The 21,776-nt window shown below is 39.8% G+C and overlaps 1 protein-coding gene across 1 annotated transcript in view; it reads left to right on the plus strand.

Moving 5' to 3' along the window:
• Positions 1-21,624: 21,624 nt before the first annotated feature.
• Gucy1a2 (guanylate cyclase 1, soluble, alpha 2) overlaps positions 21,625-21,776 on the plus strand; it is a 373,443-nt gene continuing 373,291 nt past the window's right edge. The window contains exon 1 of the mRNA NM_001033322.2: positions 21,625-21,776. This exon is cut by the window's right edge and continues 599 nt beyond it. The gene's annotated coding sequence lies outside the window, so the exon portion shown is untranslated.

Consider the following 21,776-nt stretch of genomic DNA (forward strand, 5'->3'; position numbering starts at 1 on the left):
TACCTTTTTATCTGTGTTCTCCTGTATTTCTTTAAGGGAGTTATATATTTCCTTCTTAAAGTCCTCTATCAGTGTCATGATATGTTATTTTAAATCTAAATCTTGCTTTTCCAGTTAGTTGTGGTAATCAGGATTTGCTGTGTTGTGAAACTAACAGAAGTTATGAAACAAATGGATCTGACAGATATCTACAGAACATTTTATCCTAAAACAAAAGAATATACCTTCTTCTCAGCACCTCACGGGACCTTCTCCAAAATTGATCAAATAATTGGTCACAAAACAGGCCTCAACAGATACAAAAATATTGAAATTGTCCCATGCATCCTATTAGACCACCATGGCCTAAGGCTGATCTTCAATAACAACATAAATAATGGAAAGCCAACATTCACGTGGAAACTGAACAACACTCTTCTCAATGATACCTTGGTCAAGGAAGGAATAAAGAAAGAAATTAAAGACTTTTTAGAGTTTAATGAAAATGAACCCACAACATTCCCAAACCTATGGGACACAATGAAAGCATTTCTAAGAGGGAAACTCATAGCTCTAAGTGCCTCCAAGAAGAAACTGGAGAGAGCACACACTAGCAGCTTGACAACACATCTAAAAGCTCTAGAAAAAAAGGAAGAAAATTCACTCAAGAGGAGTAGACGGCAGGAAATAATCAAACTCACGGGTGAAACCAACCAAGTGGAAACAAGAAGAACTATTCAAAGAATTAACGAAATGAGGAGTTGGTTCTTTGAGAAAATCAACAAGATAGATAAACCCTTAGCTAGACTCACTAGAGGGCACAGGGACAGCATCCTAATTAACAAAATCAGAAATGAAAAGGGAGACATAACAACAGATCCTGGAGAAATCCAAAACACGATCAGATCCTTCTACAAAAGGCTATACTCGACAAAACAGGAAAACCTGGATGAAATGGACAAATTTCTAGACAGATACCAGGTACCAAAGTTAAATCAGGATCAAGTTAACGATCTAAACAGTCCCATATCCCCTAAAGAAATAGAAGCAGTCATTAATAGTCTCTCAGCCAAAAAAAAAAAGCCCAGAACCAGATGGGTTTAGTGCAGAGTTCTATCAGACCTTCAAAGAAGATCTAATTCCAGTTCTGCACAAACTATTTCACAAAATAGAAGTAGAAGGTACTCTACCCAACTCATTTTATGAAGCCACAATTACTCTGATACCTAAACCACAGAAAGATCCAACAAGGATAGAGAACTTCAGACCAATTTCTCTTATGCATATCGATGCAAAAATACTCAATAAATTTCTCGCTAACCAAATCCAAGAACACATTAAAGCAATCATCCATCCTGACCAAGTAGGTTTTATTCCAGGGATGCAGGGATGGTTTACTATACAAAAATCCATCAATGTAATCCATTATATAAACAAACTCAAAGACAAAAACCACATGATCATCTCGTTAGATGCAGAAAAAGCATTTGACAAGATCTAACACCCATTCATGATAAAAGTCTTGGAAAGATCAGGAATTCAAGGCCCATTCCTAAACATGATAAAAGCAATCTACAGCAAACCAGTAGCCATAATCAAAATAAATGGTGAGAAACTGGAAGCAATCCTACTAAAATCAGGGACTAGACAAGGCTGCCCACTTTCTCCCTACCTCTTCAACATAGTACTTGAAGTATTAGGCAGAACAATTCGACAACAAAAGGAGACCAAGGGGATACAAATTAGAAAAGAGGAAGGCAAAATATCACTTTTTGCAGATGATATGATAGTATATATAAGTGACCCTAAAAATTCCACCAGAGAACTCCTAAACCTGATAAACAGCTTCGGGGAAGTAGCTGGATATAAAATTAACTCAAACAAGTCAATGGTCTTTCTCTACACAAAGAATAAACAGGCTGAGAAAGAAATTAGGGAAACAACACCCTTCTCAATAGTCACAAATAATATAAAATATGTTCGCGTGACTCTAACTAAGGAGGTGAAAGATCTGTATGATAAAAACTTCAAATCTCTGAAGAAAGAAATTAAAGAAGATCTCAGAAGATGGAAAGATCTCCCATGCTCATGGATTGGCAGGATAAACATTGTAAAAGTGGCTATCTTGCCAAAAGCAATCTACAGATTCAATGCAATCCCCATCAAAATTCCAACTCAATTCTTCAACGAATTAGAAGGAGGAATTTGCAAATTCATCTGGAATAACAAAAAACCTAGGATTGCAAAAAGTCTTCTCAAGGATAAAAGAACCTCTGGTGGAATCACCATGCCTGACCTAAAGCTGTACTACAGAGCAATTGTGATAAAAACTGCATGGTACCGGTGTAGCAACAGACAAGTAGACCAATGGAATAGAATTGAAGACCCAGAAATGAACCCACACACCTATGGTCACTTGATCTTCGACAAGGGAGCTAAAATCATCCAGTGGAAGAAAGACAGCATTTTCAACAAATGGTGCTGGCACAGCTGGTTGTTATCATGTAGAAGAATGTGAATTGATCCATTCCTATCTCCTTGTACTAAGGTCAAATCTAAGAGGATCAAGGAACTTCACATAAAACCAGAGACACTGAAACTTATAGAGGAGAAAGTGGAGAAAAGCCTTGAAGATATGGGCACAGGGGAAAAATTCCTCAATAAAACAGCAATGGCTTGTGCTGTACGATCGAGGATTGACAAATGGGACCTCATGAAACTGCAAAGCTTCTGCAAGGCAAAAGACACCGTCAATAAGACAAAAAGACCACCAACCGATTGGGAAAGGATCTTTACCTATCCTAAATCAGATAGGGGATTAATATCCAATATATATAAAGAACTCAAGAAGCTGGACTCCAGAAAACCAAATCACTTCATTAAAAAATGGGGCTCAGAACTGAACAAAGAATTCTCACCTGAGGAATACTGAATGGCAGAGAACCACCTGAAAAAATGTTCAATATACTTAATCATCAGGGAAATGCAAATCAAAACAACCCTGAGATTCCATCTCACACCAGTCAGAATGGCTAAGATCAAAATTTCAGGTGACAGCAGATGCTGGTGAGGATGTGGAGAAAGAGGAACACTCCTCCATTGTTGGTGGGATTGCAAGCTTGTACAACCAACCATCCTGGAAATCAGTCCGGCGGTTCCTCAGAAAATTGGACATATTACTACCGGAAGATCCAGCAATACCTCTCCTGTGCATATATCCAGAAGATGTCCCAACGGTAAGAAGGACACATGCTCCACTATGTTCATAGCAGCCTTATTTTTAATAGCCAGAACCTGGAAAGAACCCAGATGTCCCTCAACAGAGGAATGGATAAAAAAAAATGTGGTACATTTACACAATGGAGTACTACTCAGCTATTAAAAAGAACGAATTTATGAAATTCCTAGGCAAATGGTTGGACCTGGAGGGCATCATCCTTAGTGAGGTAACACAATCACAAAAGAACTCAAATAGTATGTACTCACTAATAAGTGGATATTAGCCCAGAGACTTAGTATAGTGAGATATAAGATACAATTTGCAAAACACATGAAACTGAAGAAGAACAAAGACCCAAGTGTGGACACTTTGCCCCTTCTTAGAATTGGAAACAATCACCCATGGAAGGAGTTACAGAGACAAAGTTTGGAGCTGAGACAAAAGGATGGACCATCAAGAGACTGCCATATCCAGGGATCCATCCCATAATTAGCCTCCAAACGATGACATCATTGTATATACTAGCAAGCGTCTGGTGCAAGGACCGTGATATAGCCGTTTCTTGTGAGACTAGGCCAGGGCCTAACAAACACAGAAGTGGATGCTCACAATCAACTATTGGATGGATCACAGGGCCCCCAATGGAGGAGCTAGAGAAAGTATCCAAGGAGCTAAAGAGATCTGCAACCCTGTAGGTGCAACATTTTGAAATAACCAATACCCTGGAGCTCTTGACTCTAGCTGCATATGTATCAAAAGATGGCCTAGTCGGCCATCACTGGAAAAAGAGGCCCACTGGACAGGCAAACTTTATATGCCCCAGTACAGGGGAATGCCAGGGTCAAAAAATGGGAATGGGTGGGTGGGGCGGGGGGTGTAGGAGGCTTTTGTGATAACATGGAAATATAATTGAGGAAAATACGTAATAAAAAAAAAATAAGAGGAAGTATTTGCTGTGTTGGGAGAACTGGGTTCTGATGATGCCAAGTAGCCTTGGCTTCTGTTGGTAAGGTTCTTGCACTTGCCTCTCACCATCTGGTTAACTCTGGTGTTACTTGTTCTTGCTGTCTATGGCTGGAGCTTGTCCCTCTTATGGGCCTGTAAGCCTGTGTCAGTACTCCTGGCAAGACCATTTCTCTCCATAATGAATTTGTATATGGAGAGCTCTGGCACAGTGTTATGTCTGGGGTGTAGATCAAACCAGAAGGATCCAGTTCTAGGCTGCTTCTAGGTTCCTGTGTCCTGGTGTGTTCTTGGCAGGCAGTTCCCCAGAGCAGACATGGTAGTCTTACCTGTACTCCCAGTCTTGTCAGCACTCCTGGAAGACCAGTTCTCTCCTGGTAGTATTTGGTTACGGAGCACTGTGGCACAAGAGCAGTTCCAGGTGCAGACAGAAACCAGAAGGATCCTTTCCCATGTTCCTTTTATATTTTAATATGCCTTAAACAGCACAATTTCTGGGCAACTGTCTAACCTCCATGTTGTTAGAATGTATCTCCTACCAATAATTCTACTTACTAATTTTTATGTTCCATATTGGCTGCTCATGATCCCATTGAACAGCCTTCTGGACTATGATCTCTCAGCCCCTTTCCATTGTGACTCTGCTTCTCTCTCCTGCACACTCCTCAGGCATGGCGAATCTTTTCTTCTTTCTTGCAGTCCTAAACCAAGAAATCCTAAATCCCACCTCTGACTCTCCTCTTCAGATATTGGCTGCTGGCATCTTTCTTTACCAATCAGAACCAACTTGGGTAGGTTCCCAGACCTACATGCAGACCCTCTCATGGTAAACTGTTTTGGGGAACCCAATTAGCATTAGAATACAAGCAGGTATAGAGAACCATGTTATAGTCCATAGCCCCAAATAAACTGGGTAAATAGGAGATCATAAGGGAGTGTGCATGAATCTCATTCAGAAGGGGAAGTTAATAGTCACTGGAGGTAGATGGAAAGAAGGAACTGTTTCAGAGAGGATGTAAAAGAGTGGAATTGGGAGAGCAATCAGGTATGGGGAGTGGAGGCATGAGAGGGATGTGAGTGAGAAGAGAATCTATGGGGGCTGTCTCGTGTGATTACCTGGAAGCCTAGGACCGGAGAGCATACTGGGAGTCTACGGAGTGACTTTAGCTGAGATTTGTACTATAAGGGGATGTAGAGACTGAAGAGACTACCTCCCATAGCAAGGCAGGACTTCCAGAGGAATGGAAGGGACACCATCCACCCACAAAACCTTCAACTCAAAATTGGTCTTGGGTATAAGTTGTTCAGGGATAAAGATGGAGTAGAGACTAAGAGAATAATCAACCAATGATTGTCCCAACTCAAGACACATTCCATGTGAGAGAGCCAAACTGACACTGTTAGTCATAATGTGCTATAATTTTAGACAGAAACCTAGCATAACTGTTTCCTGAGAGGCGTCATCCAGTAGTGGATGGAGGCCGATGCAGAGACCCACAGCCAATATCAGGAAGAACTTGAGCAGTCTTGTAGAAAAGAACAGCATAAAAGTGAGCAAACCAGAGGTCTCAAGGACACCATAAGAAGAATATAGAGTCAACTAACTGGGCACCAAGGGTACTCACAAAGCCTGGACTATCAACCATGCAGGATGTGGGCCTAGAGTGCCTCCACATTTATGGCAAATGTGCAACTAGGTCTTCATTATCTAACAAGTGTAGCAAGGGATGTCTATCTTTCTGTTCCCTGCTATTGGATCCCTTTTCCGCTAACTGGACTGCCTGGTTCAGTTGGAAAGGATTTTCCTAGTCCTGCTGGGACTAGTTGTCCCATGGTGGGGTACTACCCAATGTTAATTCTTCTTCTCAAAGGAAAAGGGAAGGGGGCAAGGGAGGAGGGTTAAAAAGGCAAAAATCCTTTTCTAATGAGTTTATTTAGGTTCAGATAGTTCTCAAACAGTGTTAACAGGATTAAATACACAAATGAAGAATTTATTTCATCATCCAATGAAAAGAGAGCATTGATTTGTAAATTATATGTATTGTGTATTTGTATGCAACTTATATTAATTGGAATATATCAGGGGTGGTAGTTGGCTTGGCATACCATACATAAAGTACTTGGTTTGAGTTGTAGCACTGTATAAATTTGGTGTTGTCACATAAACTGTAATCCCAGTGAAAGAGGAGTCAGGAGGATCAGATGTTCAAGGTCATTCTCAGCTTGAGGTCAGTCTGGCCTACATAAGACCTTGTCTACAAGAGAATACAATGATATAATTTTCCAGGGCGATCACAAGGCAAGTTGTACTTAAGTATGCTTATAATTTATATTTATGTTTCCTTCTTCAATTTGTGATTGCCTAGTATAAACTAAGAGTCAGGTATAAACATAAGTATTTTTGTAAATTACTGACACATCTAATGTAATAAAACTGTGCTATGTGATTGTCTAAGAAATTCTCATTTTGAGAAGTCTTTATGATTAATCATGATATTTAGAGCTATATAATATTATCTAAGTTATATAGAAATAAGTGCCTACTCTGGATTACATAGAACCATTTTCATTTGGAATTGAAAGATAAAGCTAAAGACCTTTCTAAAACATTTTCAAAATGCTTATGTTCAGGGCTAAAAAGATGGATTAGAGATTTAGATCACTGACTCCTATCTTCCAGAGGACAGGGTGTGAATTATTAGCACCCACTCAGTAATTTATAATCCTTTGTAACTCAGGTTTCAGGGAGTCTAACACCCTCTTCTGGAATTCCTGGGTACCAGGCATGCACATGGTATATAGACACATACACACACACTCACACACACACACACACACACCATCACACACATTACACATGTAAGAGACACACACACACACAGACAGAAATACACAATAAAAATTATAGTGCTTTTATGGGAAAGGCAGCTTAAAAAATCTCTTCACTTGTATAATTTTCAGTGCTAAAAAATGAAAACCATAGTAACAAATTCTAGGTTCATGATTTAGTTGTCAATGATCAGCATAGCTCCTTGATAAAACAACTTGCTTCATAGATTTATTTTTTTATTTTATTTCTAATAGCCAGTTTAATATTTATTTTATATCTTCATCAAAAAATATATAATATATATAATAAATCAAATGTATATAAAAATATATAATTGTTTCTGAGACAGTCTCTTTATGTAATCCAAAATGAGTTTATATTCTTCTGAGTGTTGGTATTATTATATGCATGCACCACCATACAATACATAGCCATATAATTTTCTTGATCAACTGTACACATCTGTGCACATATATCGTATACACAGAAAACTATATCAGTAATCAACATAGATAATGCTCTTAATAGTTAGAGCCTTAGAAGATCAAAGGAAATAAAACTGATTATGAAATTTCTATATATTATGTTGAATATATCATAGCAAAGTCAGTAAGTAATATATAATGTCAGAATAAAGTTCTGTAGAGGTTTCATAGATTTATAAACTGTTTTCTGCTTGGAAGTTCTCTTGCTGTGAAGTTGAAGAGTACAGCCCTGTTCTTTCTAATAGGCTTGAGTTTTCTGATCTAGGCCAAAGATAGCTTTTAGATGCAAGAAAATTTGGTTTGCCGAAGCAGAAGAGAAATGAAGCAAACAGAAACATTTTATTTAGCACTAGTCTTCTGAAAATAAATAAATAAATAAATAAATAAATAAATAAATAAATAAATAAATAAAAAACAGCTTATTTTCAGAAAATCTGTGTGAATAAAGAAGCCAAAGTACCTTACAAATTCCTCTCAATGTCTATGTGACGCAGATTAGAAAATAGAAACCATTCTCCCAGTGGCTTCACCTTTTTCCAAACCTAGCATCTTCTTTGCAAGTATAACTAGATATACATTCATTTATGCTGACAGTTTTGAGCACACAATAGGACAGTGAAAGCTTGTAATCACAATTTGGAGCTTACCACAAGATGGGGCTAAATTGTAAGCAGTTGACTACTTGTGTAGTGCATGAGAGCAGGGAGTGAACTAATTTTAATTTTGCAGTTACTGATATTGTAATGTGCAGAAACAAGTAAAACAATAATATGAAGCATTTGAAAGCAACCCTGGAAAAATTATTTCTTTTTCCCAGATGAGATCTACCTTTTCTTCTAAATAATATCTGAGTTTTTTTTTTAGTATATAAGTACCCTAAATTATTGTATAGATACTGTATACTTGCATGCATAACATAGAATTCTGTGTATATATATATATGAAAATACTGTATACCTTCATGCAAAACATATGTAGTACTCTATGTCATGCATATATATTCTGGCCTAGAATATCTGATAGCACTTTTGTGATGCAGAAAATATGAAGGACTGTAGTCTTGGAAAAGCTTAGCAATCAACTTTTCTGCATTCTGTTTGTTCAGTTTGGACAGCATACTGTCAGCAGTTGAAGCAAGTGCAGTTCTTCCCCTGTAGCTAGCTTGCAACATATGCGGCACACTCCATATGGAGGTTCTTCAATGCTCATCATTTTTTTCAAATATAATGGGGTTGCTGCCAAGAGCTGACATGTGTCACTGTAAAAAAAAAAAAAGTCTTTAAAATATCTTTAAATACCATGTTCTGTAGATTTCTTGAGTTTTCTTGAAGACAATTTATCTACAGTATATATAAATTGGCAAACATTTCTTGTTTCTAGCTATTACTATCTCTTTGACCTTGGAATTATATTTCTCCAATAAAATAGACTAGTATGTGTCTTGTTTTTGCTTCAAGTTTCTCTCCATTTAGTTTGATGTTGGCTATTGGTTTGCTGTATATTGCTTTGGTTATGTTTAGGTATGTTCCTTGAATTCCTGATATTTCCAAGTCTTTTAACCTGAATTTTGTCAAATGATTTTTCAGCATCTAATGAGATGATCATGTGGTTTTTCTTTTTCTTTGAGTTTGTTGATATACTTATGTTAATCTATTTCTGTATATTGAACCACCCCTGCTTCCCTGAAATGAAGACTACTTGATCATGGTGAATGATCACTTTGATGTGTTCTTGGATTCAGTTTGTGAGAATTTAATTGAGTAATTTTGCATTGACATTCATAAGGTAAATTTGTCTGAAGTTCTCTTTCTTTGTTGGGTCTTTGTTCAGTTTAGGTATCAGTGTAACTGTGACTTCAGATAGAATGAATGAGGTTGTGTTCCTTATGTTTCTATTTTGTGAAATAGTTTGAAGAGTGTTGATACTAGGTCTTCTTTGAAGGTCTGTAGAATTCCGCACTGATAGCTCAGACTCTAAGATCAACTACAGACAAATTGGATCAGAACATCCACAATACAACTCACAGATCATATGAAGCTCAAGAAGAAAAAAAGGCCAAAGTGTGGATGTTTCAGTCCTACTTAGAAGAGGGAATAAAACCATCACAGAGGGTAGAGAGAGGAATTAACCTGGGATGCAGGAAACCTGGGAGGGAGAGAGGAGGGGGAGAAAAAAAGGGGGCAGGATCAGGTGTGGGAAGAAATAAGGGACAAGTTTCTGTAAAGCAAAGGACACTGTGAATAGGACAATATGGCAACTTACAGATTAAGAAAAGATCTTTACCAGCCCTACATCTGATAGAGAGCTAATATCCAATAGTTACAAAGAGCTCAAGAAGTTAGACTCCAGAGATCCAAATAACCCTATTAAAAATGGGATACAGATCTAAACAAAGAATTCTCAACTGAAGAATCTCAAATGGCCGAGAAGCACCTAAAGAAATGCTCACCATCTTTAGTCATCAGGGAAATGTAAATCAAAACAACTGTGATCTTCTACCTCACACCAGTAAGAATGGCTAAGGTAAAAAACTCAGGTTACAGCAGATGTTGGTGAGGATGTGGAGAAAAAACAACACTCCTCTATTGCTGATGGATGTGCAAGCTAGTACAACAACTCTAGGAATCAGTCTGGTAGTTCCTCAGAAAACTGGACATAGCTGAGGAACAAGCTATACCACTCCTGGGCATATACTCAAAAGATGTTCCAACATATAACCAGGACACATGCTCCCCTATGTTCATAGCATCCATATTTATAATAGTTAGAAGCTGGAATCAGTCCAGGTTTCCCTTACCAGGGGAATGGATATAGATGTGCTACTTTTTACACAATGGAATACTACTCAGCTATTAAAAGCAATGACTTCATGAAATTCGCAGGCAGATGGATGGACTTAGGAAATATCCTGAATGGGTTAACCTAGTTGTTACCTCCCTCTAGCCTAGCTAGGCTGGCCTCAGACCATCTGCCACTTAGGCAGAGCCACCTGCTGTGCTGCTTCTCATCATTCTCCTTTGATGTGCTACTACCTGCCTGAGGCCAAATTGGAGTTAGCACCTAACTGTGATCTTCATGAGTTCCCACTAAAAGGCTGATCTGTCCACTTCAAAGGAACTTTGCATGGCTGGGAATGGGCCTCCCCTCTTCTTTATAAAGCATGTTTACCTACATTAAAGTTGAGCTTTGATCAGAATTTTGTCTTAGCTCCATCTTTCTTGCACCGCCTAGATTCCCTCTTTTCTTCCAGATTCCAAGATGCCTTCCAGGCCTCAACACCTAGTCACAAAAGAACACACATGGTTTCTTAGTCAGGGTTTCTATTCCTGTGCAAACGTCATGACCAAGAAGCAGTTGGGGAGGAAAGGGTTTATTGGGCTTACACTTCCACATTGCTGTTTATCACCAAGGACGTCAGGACTGGAACTCAAGCAGGTTCAAAGGCAGGAGCTGATACAGAGGCCATGGAAGGATGTTCCTTACTGGCTTGCTTCCCCTGGCTTGCTCAGTCTGCTCTCTTATAGAACCCAAGACTACCAGCCCAGAGATGGTCCCACCCACAAGAGGCCTTTCCCCTTAGATCACTAATTGAGAAAATGCCTTACAGCTGGACCTCATGGAGGCATTTTCCCAACTGAAACTCCTTTCTCTGATAACTCAAGCTTGTGTCAAGTTGACACACAAAACTAGCCAGTACACATGGTATAAGTGGTTATTAGCCTGAAAGCTTGGAATACCCATAATACAACTCAGAGATCATATGAAGCTCAAGAAGAAAGAAGATCAAAAATTTATCAAAGTATGGATGCTTCAGTCCTACTTAGAAGGAGGAACAAAATAATCACAGGACATAGAGGGAAGGAGGGACCCAGAAGGGACGGTACCTGGAAGGGAGAGAGGAGGGGGAGGAGAAAAGGGGGCAGGATTAGACATGGGAAGAGATGGGGGAGAAGTACAGAGGGTCAGAAAATTGAAGGGAGGTGTGTAACAGTTGGGGATGGGGAACTGGGGGTAGCCACTAGAAAGTCACAGATGCCAGGAAAGCAAGAACTCTCAGAACTGAACAAGGATGACATTAGCTTAAATCCCTAACAAAAGGGAGAGAGAAGCTGTAGAGACCATATCCAGAAGTTAGGCACAGCCCCTCATTGAGGGATTGTGCCACCCAACCATCTCAAAAATATTAAGGCAGAATTTCTGTTCAAAGGAAATGCAGGGACAAAAAGTGGAGCAAACTGAAGGAAAGGCTATCCAGAGACTGCCTCACCTAGGGATCCATCCCACCTCCAGAAACCAAACCCAAACACTATTGCTGATGCCAAGAAGTACTTGCTTACAGGAGCCTGGTATAGCTGTCCCCCGAGAGGCTTTGCCAGAGCCTGACCAATACAAATGAGGATATTTGTATCCAACCATTGAATTGAACATGAGAATCTGAAGGGAAGAATTAGGGGAAAGATTGAAAAAGCTGAAGGGGTTTGCAACCTCATAGGAAGAACAATATCAACCAATCAAACCCCTCACAGCTCCCAGAGACTAAACCCCCAACCAAAGAGTACACATGGAGGAACCCATGGCTCCAGTTGCACTTATAGGAGAGAATTGCCTTATCTAGCATCAATGGAAGGGGAAGCCCTTGGTCCTCTGGGGGCTTGGTGACCCAGTGGAGGAGAATGATAGTGTGGTGAGGCAGCAGTATGTGTGTGTGTGTGTGGGGGGGTGAGTGAGCACCCTTACAGAAGCACAGGGAGCGGGATGGGATGGGACATTATTAGAATAGAAAATGGGAAGGGGGATAATATTTGAAATGTAAATAAATAAAACAACCAGTAAAAATACTGGGTACAGACCCAAACAGAATTCTCAAGAATGGAATCTCCAATGTCAGAAAAGCACTTGTAGAAATCTTCAATGTCTTTAGCCATCAAACAAATACAAATAAAACCAACTCTGATATTTCATCTTATACCTGTTAGAATGTTTAAGATCAAAGACACAAGTGACAGGTCATGCTGGTCAGGATGTGGAGCAAGAGGATCATTCGTCCATTGCTGGGTGTGCAAATTTGTAGAGTCACGTTGGAAATCAATATGGACATTACTCAGAAAATTGGTGATTCACCTACCTCAAGACTCAGCTATATCATGCATGGGTAAATACCCAAAGATGTTCTACCATATCACAAGGACATATGCTCAACTATGTTCATAGCAGCTTTATTCATAATATCCAGATACTGGAGACAAGCCAGATGTCCCTGAACCAAAGAATGTGTAAAGAAAATGTGGTACACTTGAAAAATGGAGTATTATTCTAGTACTAAAAATAACATCTTGATATTTATAAGCAAATGGATGAAACTAGGAAATATCATTATGGGTGAGGTAACCCAGACTCAGAAAGAAAAACATGGTAATTACTCAGTTGTAAGTGAATATTAGCCATAATGTACAGGATACCCATGCTACAATACACAGACTCAAAGGGGGACCAAAAGAGTAACTTAACTGGTGGATCTCACTGTTAAGGTGAAACAAAATAGATATCTCAAGTGGATGGGGAGAGGGGACTAGATAGGAGTGGGAGGTGGAAACAGGAGGGATCAGGTGTAGGGAGGATTGAGGGAGAGAACACTGGCAGAGACAAATGGAATTGGAGGGGCAGGGCAATGGAAACTAGCAGGAATTGAGGAAGATGACACTAGCTAAGTCTCTTTGTAGTGGGGATACAGAACCATATCCTGAAACTAGGCAAAACTTCCAGTATGGGTATTGGGACAGCAACCCAGTCACACAACCTTTGACCTACGATTTCTCCTGCTTAGGAGATATACTAGTGTAAAGGTAGAACAGAAATTGTGGGAGTGGCTAACTGTGCCCTTCCCCCAGCCTTGAGCAGGCTAATTAGACCTTAATTATTTGCCACAGTCAGTCTTCCACTGACTTGGGTGGAGTCTTCTGACCTAGTTGGAAGTCTCCTGCCTTGCCCACCTGCTGCAGAAGCAGACTGCCAGCTGAGCTGCTGAGCTTGTTTTGCATCAGAATTCAGCTGAAAGAAAGCAAGAGAACTCAGTCAATTCAAAGGATGAGTCTTTAGGTTTCCCCTATATATATGCAGAGCTAAAAAATAAAGTTTAAGCCAAGATCAGAGATATTTGTCTTGGCTTCACTCTTCTCTCACCCATCCTTCCTATTTCATTCCCAGCCTCCCTTTCAGATATATTCAGTTCTCCTTGGCAGCTGGATGGCTACAGCTAATCAATGACTGGTCCAGCTTTAGATTCATGACATGAGAGGGAGACTACTCCTGACCCTGCCTGGAGGACCAGAAATCAGAGGCTGGATCGCTCAGAGACCCAGGATAGAATCAAACACAAATGGGGAAAAAGTCAATGGAATGATTCTGAATGATATTCTACTATACTTAGGTGAATAGCCCAATTGTCATCAGAGAGACTTCACCCAGCCACTCATGGAAACAGATGCAGGGACCCACAGCCAAACATTAAGCAGAGCTTGGGGAATTCCTCAGAAGAGGGGAAGGAATGATTGTAAGAGCCAGAGGGGTCAAGGACTTCACATGAAAACCCAAGGAATCAAACAACCAGTGCCCATAGGGACTCAAGGAGACTGAATAGCCAATGAGAAAGTCTGCATGGGATTCACCTAGCCCCTTTACATACATTATAGCTGTGTAGCTTAATCTTTTTATTGGACTCCTAACAGTCGGAGCAGGATCTGTCTTTTGTCTCTGACTCTGTTGCCTGAGTTTGGGACCCTTCCCCTTCACTGGATTGACTTACTAGCCTTAAAAGATGAGAAGATACATAGTCTTACTACAACTTGATATTGAAATGGCTGTTTGATATCCACTGAGACCTTCCCTTTTCTGAAAATAAACAGAGAAAGATGGGATAGAAAGTCAGAGAGGAGGTGGGAGAGGGACTGGGAACAGAAGAGGGAGAAAAAAGTGTGGTTGGGATGTAAAATAAATAAAATAAAAATATATACTAATCATATATAATATATAATTATGACTACTTTCATTTAACATATAACAATATATAAAATATTATGTTATTAGACATGTAAGAATAATAGATTAGACCACAAGATCAGGCACAATACTATATCAGTGCAGTCTATACTTAGTGCCCCAAAAGACATGAGCTAAAGTGAAGTGTGTGCAAAGCTAAGAATGCTGAGTACACACTTTAGAGTTAGAAAGATTGAATATTATTGTGGGAACTAAAATGGGCTGGGGAAAGAGGGGGTGGAAGTATAGCCCACATCTGGCCAGAGTTCCACCTATGCTCTGGGCAGGCAGACACCGGAGGGCTGCCAGACGCTTTCCATTAGGACCCACTCCACGGGAATGTGGGGGTGGACAAGGGGCAGCCCCAGAAACCAAGGGGCTCCAGGGTGACACCATGTGCCCCGGGATTATGGGAGAGAGAGCTGAGGGAGAGAGGTTCCCAGGCAGGCAAGAGTAAGCGCATATGAACAGAGACAATCTATGGTTTTAGAACTTTATTATAGAAAGGCAGGGGGAAAGAAAGAAGGTAAACGAGAGAGACTGGCCATGGCCAAAAGGGGAGAAGGGGGAAAGGAGAGAGAGAAAAGAAAGGCTAGAGAATAAGAGGGAGAGAGAGGAAGAGAGAGGAGAGAGGAGAGTAAGGGGAGTAAGAGGAGTAAGAGCAAGGGAGCAAGAGAGTGAGGAGGGGCCAAACAGCCCCTCTTAAAGTATGCTGCTATCTTTTCTGTTGCTAGGTAACTGGGGAGGAGTCTAGCCTTAAGGTCAGAAGCTTGGGACATTACCTATGTGACTACTAACCATGCTACTCTTGTGGGAACTGAGGGGACGGTAACTTCTATAGGAGCCAGGGTTCCAGGAGACATGAGGGAACTCCTTCCATCCTATGTAGGTGAATTATCACCTCTGGGTCCTGAGGTTCCACACCCCAGCTCGACTGGAAACTAGACTATCTTTACTTAGCCTAATGCCCCACATATTATAGCAGGCTACAGAGCTTACTTGAGATATTGAATGGAAGGGCTCCATCTCAAAAGGAAAGCTGGACATCCATTATACATGGTTCAGCACAAAGCCACTTAAGACAAGGAGTAGTCTACTAGAGGTGCCAAAATTCAATGTTTAGTTAACATCTTTCCTGATGTCTTTGAATTTTATTGGTAGCATCAAAACATCTATTCACTATTTATCATTCTGAAACTATTAGTATAATGTTAAATTTGGTGCTCTACTTGAATTCCAGCCCATTTTTACTTTATTTTATTTTTTGTGCTCCAACAATTAGTACCTTAACTCTAAAGGATGATTCGATGTTGTAATATAACCATGGAGTGATGGACTACATTATCTCTCATGTGACTATTTGCAGATGATATAATCAGGTTGTTCTCATTTTGACACTACTTTTAGTAGTTAATTTTGCTTCAAATTATGGAATAATGCATTTATCTTTTTTTATAGTTCAGACTTTCACTGGAATGGTACTCCTGGCCCCTGCTAGATTTGGGAGGAGTGAAACACTGTCTTCTAGACATGACATGGCGATGTACTCATAAACTTAGAGTCATTATGTGCATATGACTGGGCTCTTGCATATTTTGTCATAGAAAAGCATTCATTATGCCCCTCCCTAACATACTCCTGACAGGTGTAGCTGGAAGAAGTGATATCACTTTCTTTACTTATAACTCAAGTATGTCCATGTTATGGTAAATAATATCCTACTCATGATAAGACAGCAAAACTCCGCAAAGAAACTAGGAATAAAAGAAGCCTATCCTAATACAATAAAGGACTATGAGGACATAAGGTTATGCCATAATGAAACGGTATGCGTATGTGCATGCAGTTTTTTTCAGGCTAGAAATCCATAAAAGCTTGGTCGAGTTAAGAATTCATTGACTACTATATTTCACACAGAGCTTGCTATATACAACATATATGTTCCTTTGAGCTGCCAGACTTATGTACAAATTTAATGTAGAGAAAGTTTTCCTGAGTTTCCTGGTACTAGGGAAGAACACTCCATCAGGGAACATTTATTCAGATGTTGCTGGTTTTCTTGCTGGAGACATAGATGGATTTAAAAAATTAGGAAAGTTCTGAGCATTGAATGTAAAAAAAAAAAAAAAATCAGAGAATCAGGACTGATTGTGCTTCTTTTTTTTTTTTCCTAAAATCTAGAGGAATTTTAACACTATACTTTTTATTAATTTTTTTAAAAGGTTTCCAAATGGTTACTTTGTTCATAGAAATTTTCTTTGCATAACTCACACTTTTTTTTATTATTTTTTTTAATTAGGTATTTTCTTCATTTACATTTCCAATGCTACCCCGAAAGTCCCCCAAACCTTCCTCGCCAGCTCCCATTTCTTGGCCCTGGCGTTCCCCTGTACTGGGGCATATAAAGTTTGCAAGACCAATGGGCCTCTCTTTCCACTGATGGCCGACTAGGTCATCTTCTGATACATATGCAGCTAGAGACATGAGCTCCGGGGTACTGGTTAGTTCATATTGTTGTTCCACCTACAGGATTGCAAACCCCTTTAGCTCCTTGAGTACTTTCTCTAGCTCTTCCATTGGGGGCCCTGTGATCCATCCAATAGCTGATTGTGAGCATCCACTTCTGTGTTTGCTAGGACCCGGCATAGCCTCGCAAGAGACAGCTGTATCAGGGTCCTTTCAGAAAGCAAAATCTTGCTAGTGTGTTCAATGGTGTCAGCTTTTGGGGGCTGATTATGGGATTTATCCCCAGGTATGGCAGTCTCTAGATGGTCCATCCTTTCGTCTCAGCTCCAATCTTTGTCTCTGTAACTCCTTCCACGGGTGTTTTGTTCCCAATTCTAAGAAGGAGCAAAGTGTCCGCATTTTCGTCTTCGTTCTTATTGAGTTTCATGTAACATATAAAGGCAGGCCTATCAGAATTACATCAGACTTTTCACCAGAGACTATGAAAGCCAGAAGATCCTGATTGTGCTTCTTATACCAATACACCAAGTACAATTTTTCTTTGCTTCTAAGGGAAAGATGAAAATCAAATTAAATGAGTTTTTAAAATAGTTATATTTTATCTTGACTAAAATGGTATATCTGATTTCTAGTGCCTTTTCCCATAAAAATTTTCAATCTTAATGAGTTTCTAGGTACCCAAAATTTACAAATATGTGTAAATATATAATTTAAAAATTATATATATATATATATATATATATATATATATATATATATTTCTGTATTTTTCTTTTACAACAGGATAAAAGATTTAAAGTCTTTTTTAAAAACATTTTTTGGTTGATTGATTGATTGTGTATGTGCATGTGTCTCTGTGTGTTTATGGGTGCTTGAGTCCCATGGTATATATGTAAAGATTAGAGCACAGCTTGTGCATGATAGTTCTTTCTACCATATGGGTCCTAAGGATCAAAGTCATGTCATCAGGCTTGATATTGGATACTTTTACCTGCTACCTTTTAGGCTAATATTTAAAGGCCTTACTAAAGTATGATAGATCAGTGGAGCTAGGTTTGTGGGCATGAATTGTCCAGCTTTCTCCCTCCTGAAATAACATAGATTACTCAATTGCAATACGAGTTTGTTAATTTAAAATAGTGGCAGTGTGTTTACTACCTCTGGAGCAAATTTTCTAAATGGAAGGTAGGTTATAATTCTCTTTGAAAATGTTAATTCAAATATAGAACAAAGCTCTTCATATTGATGGGTTTTAAACTTTACACGTTAACAGGAATACAAAGAAACCTTTGAAATCAAAGCTAGTGGTATCTTGCTTATATTTAGACTTCCATTTGTTTATGGTTTAAAAGTCAGTGGGCAAACTATGATCAAGACAGGGCAATTTATATGTGAAACTGTGATACCACTTCATTCATCTGAATGACTTCTGGTAAGAGTCTTTGATTCAAATGGCACACACACACACACACACACACACACACACACACACACACACACAATGTCCTATAGATTCAGACTTTTTTTCTGGAAGTAAACTTCCACTGTGAATAGGAAGATGGGTGATCCTCCTTCAAGTGTTTCAAATACTCGTTGTTCACAGTTCCTAAATGATTAGGAAATGGTCTGATTTTTTTTTTCTTTTTTAATTCCCAGGGTTACAGAAGCCCAAACAGGGAGGATAGAGAAGAATAATGACATGCATGTATTTCCTAGTGACTTTGATTACATTATATGTTTTCAAAAGATTAAGACTAGTTTTAGAACTTTTTTTGGAAGAAGAGGTATAATTATAGTTAATTGAAGAAATAAGAAGGGCAAATGCTACTTAGAATATTTAATATTAACTGTAAAAATCTGTCATTTCAAGAACTTGACAATTACAATATCTTTACTAAAGAAAATAAATAATTGAATTGAGATGAACAGTATGATTATTAACCAAAATCTGGAAAAAAGCAATTTTCAAAAAATATCATCAATTGTAACAGAACTGAGGGCCTATGAAACTTTTAAGTAGAATTGATGGCTATACTTAAAAAAATAAGACTGTGACATGGTATAACTCTGTAGCCATGGCTGGTTTCAACCTTGTAATCTACTTAACTCAGTTCTGTGCGTTTGTGTGTGAGTGTGTGTGTGTGTGTGTGTGTGTGTGTGTGTGTGTGTGTGTGAGAGAGAGAGAGAGAGAGAGAGAGAGAGAGAGAGATCCCACTTGTGGCTGAGGATTCAACTGACACTTATTCTCCGCTCTTTAATCAGTTGTTAGTTTCTTTGCTACCTGCCATTGCCTGTACAAATAAATAGCCCTGGTGAGGGCTGAGAGCCAATGGGTGGTTGCAGAGGACAGGGAGTGCTGTGTTTTGAATGTGACAGATCCCCCATATTCATGAAGTCACAGAACCTATGGTTATCTTCAAAAGACCTGCACAAGATCAAACCCATTAACATTCCAACATAGAAGGACTCATAAATCCCTATGTGTAATTAAGGAGGTATGGAATATTGATGGCTTTGAGGGGAGGGAGAATTGGTTTTCTTTAAGAATACAATACAGACCCTGTTATGCCCACCATACTCCAGCGAATGGATCCACATCCATGAGTATATGGATAGTACAAAATGGATTTCGTGGGTTTGAGGGAGAGTAGCTTGAAGGAGCTTGAAAAAGGAAAAGAAGAGAGTGATATAATTCTATCTCAACTAAAACACTAAAATTAACCCATCAGAAACCCATAAAATATTAAAACGGGTACAGGAAGCTGGGACAGGTTGGGGAAATGGATATATGAGTGGTTGGAGCGAAGAACCTGTGTGTAGGGTTGAGCATGATCAAAAAATATAGTATAAAAACCTCAAAGAATTAATAATAATGAAACTATAAGAATTTTATAATTGCAAAAACATGTAGTTAATGTCTAATTTTTATGGCTAAGCCATATTTCCAGTCTAGTATCGAATTTTTAACACAAACATATAGGCTCACTTGATGCCATTGTGAACTTAACCATGAATATGCAACACAATCCAAATAATATTAATGATGATAATATTAATAATAAATTTAAAACACAGACTTGGATTTAATCTGGTAAAATATGAAATCATGCAGCTCAGATCTTTTTCTGTAGGATGTGAAGGAGTATGTACATATGTATGGAGTACATATATAACATACATAAGTACGTACTTAAATAAGTTAATAGTAGTGTACACAATCATTTTATATCTGTATTGTCTATTTAAGATCTGATTTTTCCAAAGTATAAAAGGAAACGCCAATACATTTATATGGGTTTTCCTAAGCAATGAAGAAGATTTAGTTAAAAGCAAACTGGGATAGAGAAACAATCATTATTGTGAGGTTTTCTTTTGTTTTTAAATGCACTCTGCCCAGTTAAACTGATCTGCTTTACCCAGATTAGCCCTTTGCAAGTATGCATAAAAGCACTATGGCTTTTGTGTCCTTCTAGTTAAAGCCCAAGCCCCTCTAAGATCAGGGGAAGGAGACGAAGGTGCACAGTTGCCTTCACTGGGAAACTAAGCTTGGGACTCCTTTTCTGGGATACTGCAATTTCCTCTTCCTCCTTACCATCGTCTATTAAAATTTCAGAATAATCTTTTCTGGAGCTATCTAAGGGCCTTTGGGCCACCATTGCGACTGGTAGCAATGAAGCAAACTGTAAAATGAAGCTGCTATTCTGAAACGCTCGGTGTATGATGTATGAACCCCTTTCTACCCTCTGCCCTTGGTTTTCACAAATGCATAACTTGAACAAGAAGCCTAGTGGTTGAGGAATGTAGGAACCTCCTGCAGGCTCTTTAAGGTCAGGTCTGCACAGGAATAGATCCTGCATTGTCACCACTCGACAAACTTGGTTCAGGTGGTAAGCGGAGCTGTGCAGCACTGGAGCTTGGACAGCTGGAGCTGGGAGCGGCTGCTCCAGCCTAGCTCCCACAAATAAAGCAACAGGGAGCAGACGTGAGCATCACTGCCCACGCTGCCTCGCTAGAGGTGGAGAATCATCCCCACAATCTGTCCCAGCTTTCGTCCCCTTGCCTGTGTCTCCCCTGGAGCAGTTAGGGTGACCAAAAATAAACTAGAATTGGAAGTGGTGTGTGTGTGTGTGTGTGTGTGTGTGTGTGTGTGTGTGTGTACGCGCTTGCGTGCAAGCGCGCCTGTGTTAGCGACCCCAATATTCCAGGTTGGGCGGTCAGTTTTCTTCTTAGGGAGATCAGTTCTATGGTCCTCACCCTAGCGTCTAATCCTGGGCGTGTTCACTGTCCATCTGTTTTTGTTTGTTTGTTTGTTTGTTTGATTGTTTTTGTTTTTTGTTTTGTTTTGTTTTGTTTTCAGGGGCCAAAGGACCCGACATTTGGTCTTTGGGGACCTTTAGCCCTATGAAAACTACTGTACGCACCCCCTGGTATCAGGGCACAATGGCAGGGAACAGAAAGAACAGTAGCAAAGTGTCCTAGTTGCTCCTGAAACGCGGCGACAGAAGAGGAAAAGACTTCCAATGAGTATGCTGGGGACACGTGACGCCCGCCGAGGCAGCGCTGGAGGGAGGGGTAAAAAAGAAGGAGGAGGGAGGGGCGCAGCTCCTGGAGTGGGCGGTGGACGCGGCCGCGGGCGATCTAGACGCAAGGCGGAGGAACCTTCCTGCACCCCAATCCCTGATTCCCTCAGCTCCGCAGCGAGAGCGGTGCGCACAGGCGGGCCCTGAGGCTGCGCCTGTAGAGCAGCAGCTGCAGAGGCGACAGTGGCGGGTCCCCAGCTCATCTCCAGCCCCACTGC

The sequence above is a fragment of the Mus musculus genome, chromosome 9 (assembly GCF_000001635.26).
Source record: "Mus musculus strain C57BL/6J chromosome 9, GRCm38.p6 C57BL/6J".
Lineage (NCBI taxonomy): Eukaryota > Metazoa > Chordata > Mammalia > Rodentia > Muridae > Mus > Mus musculus.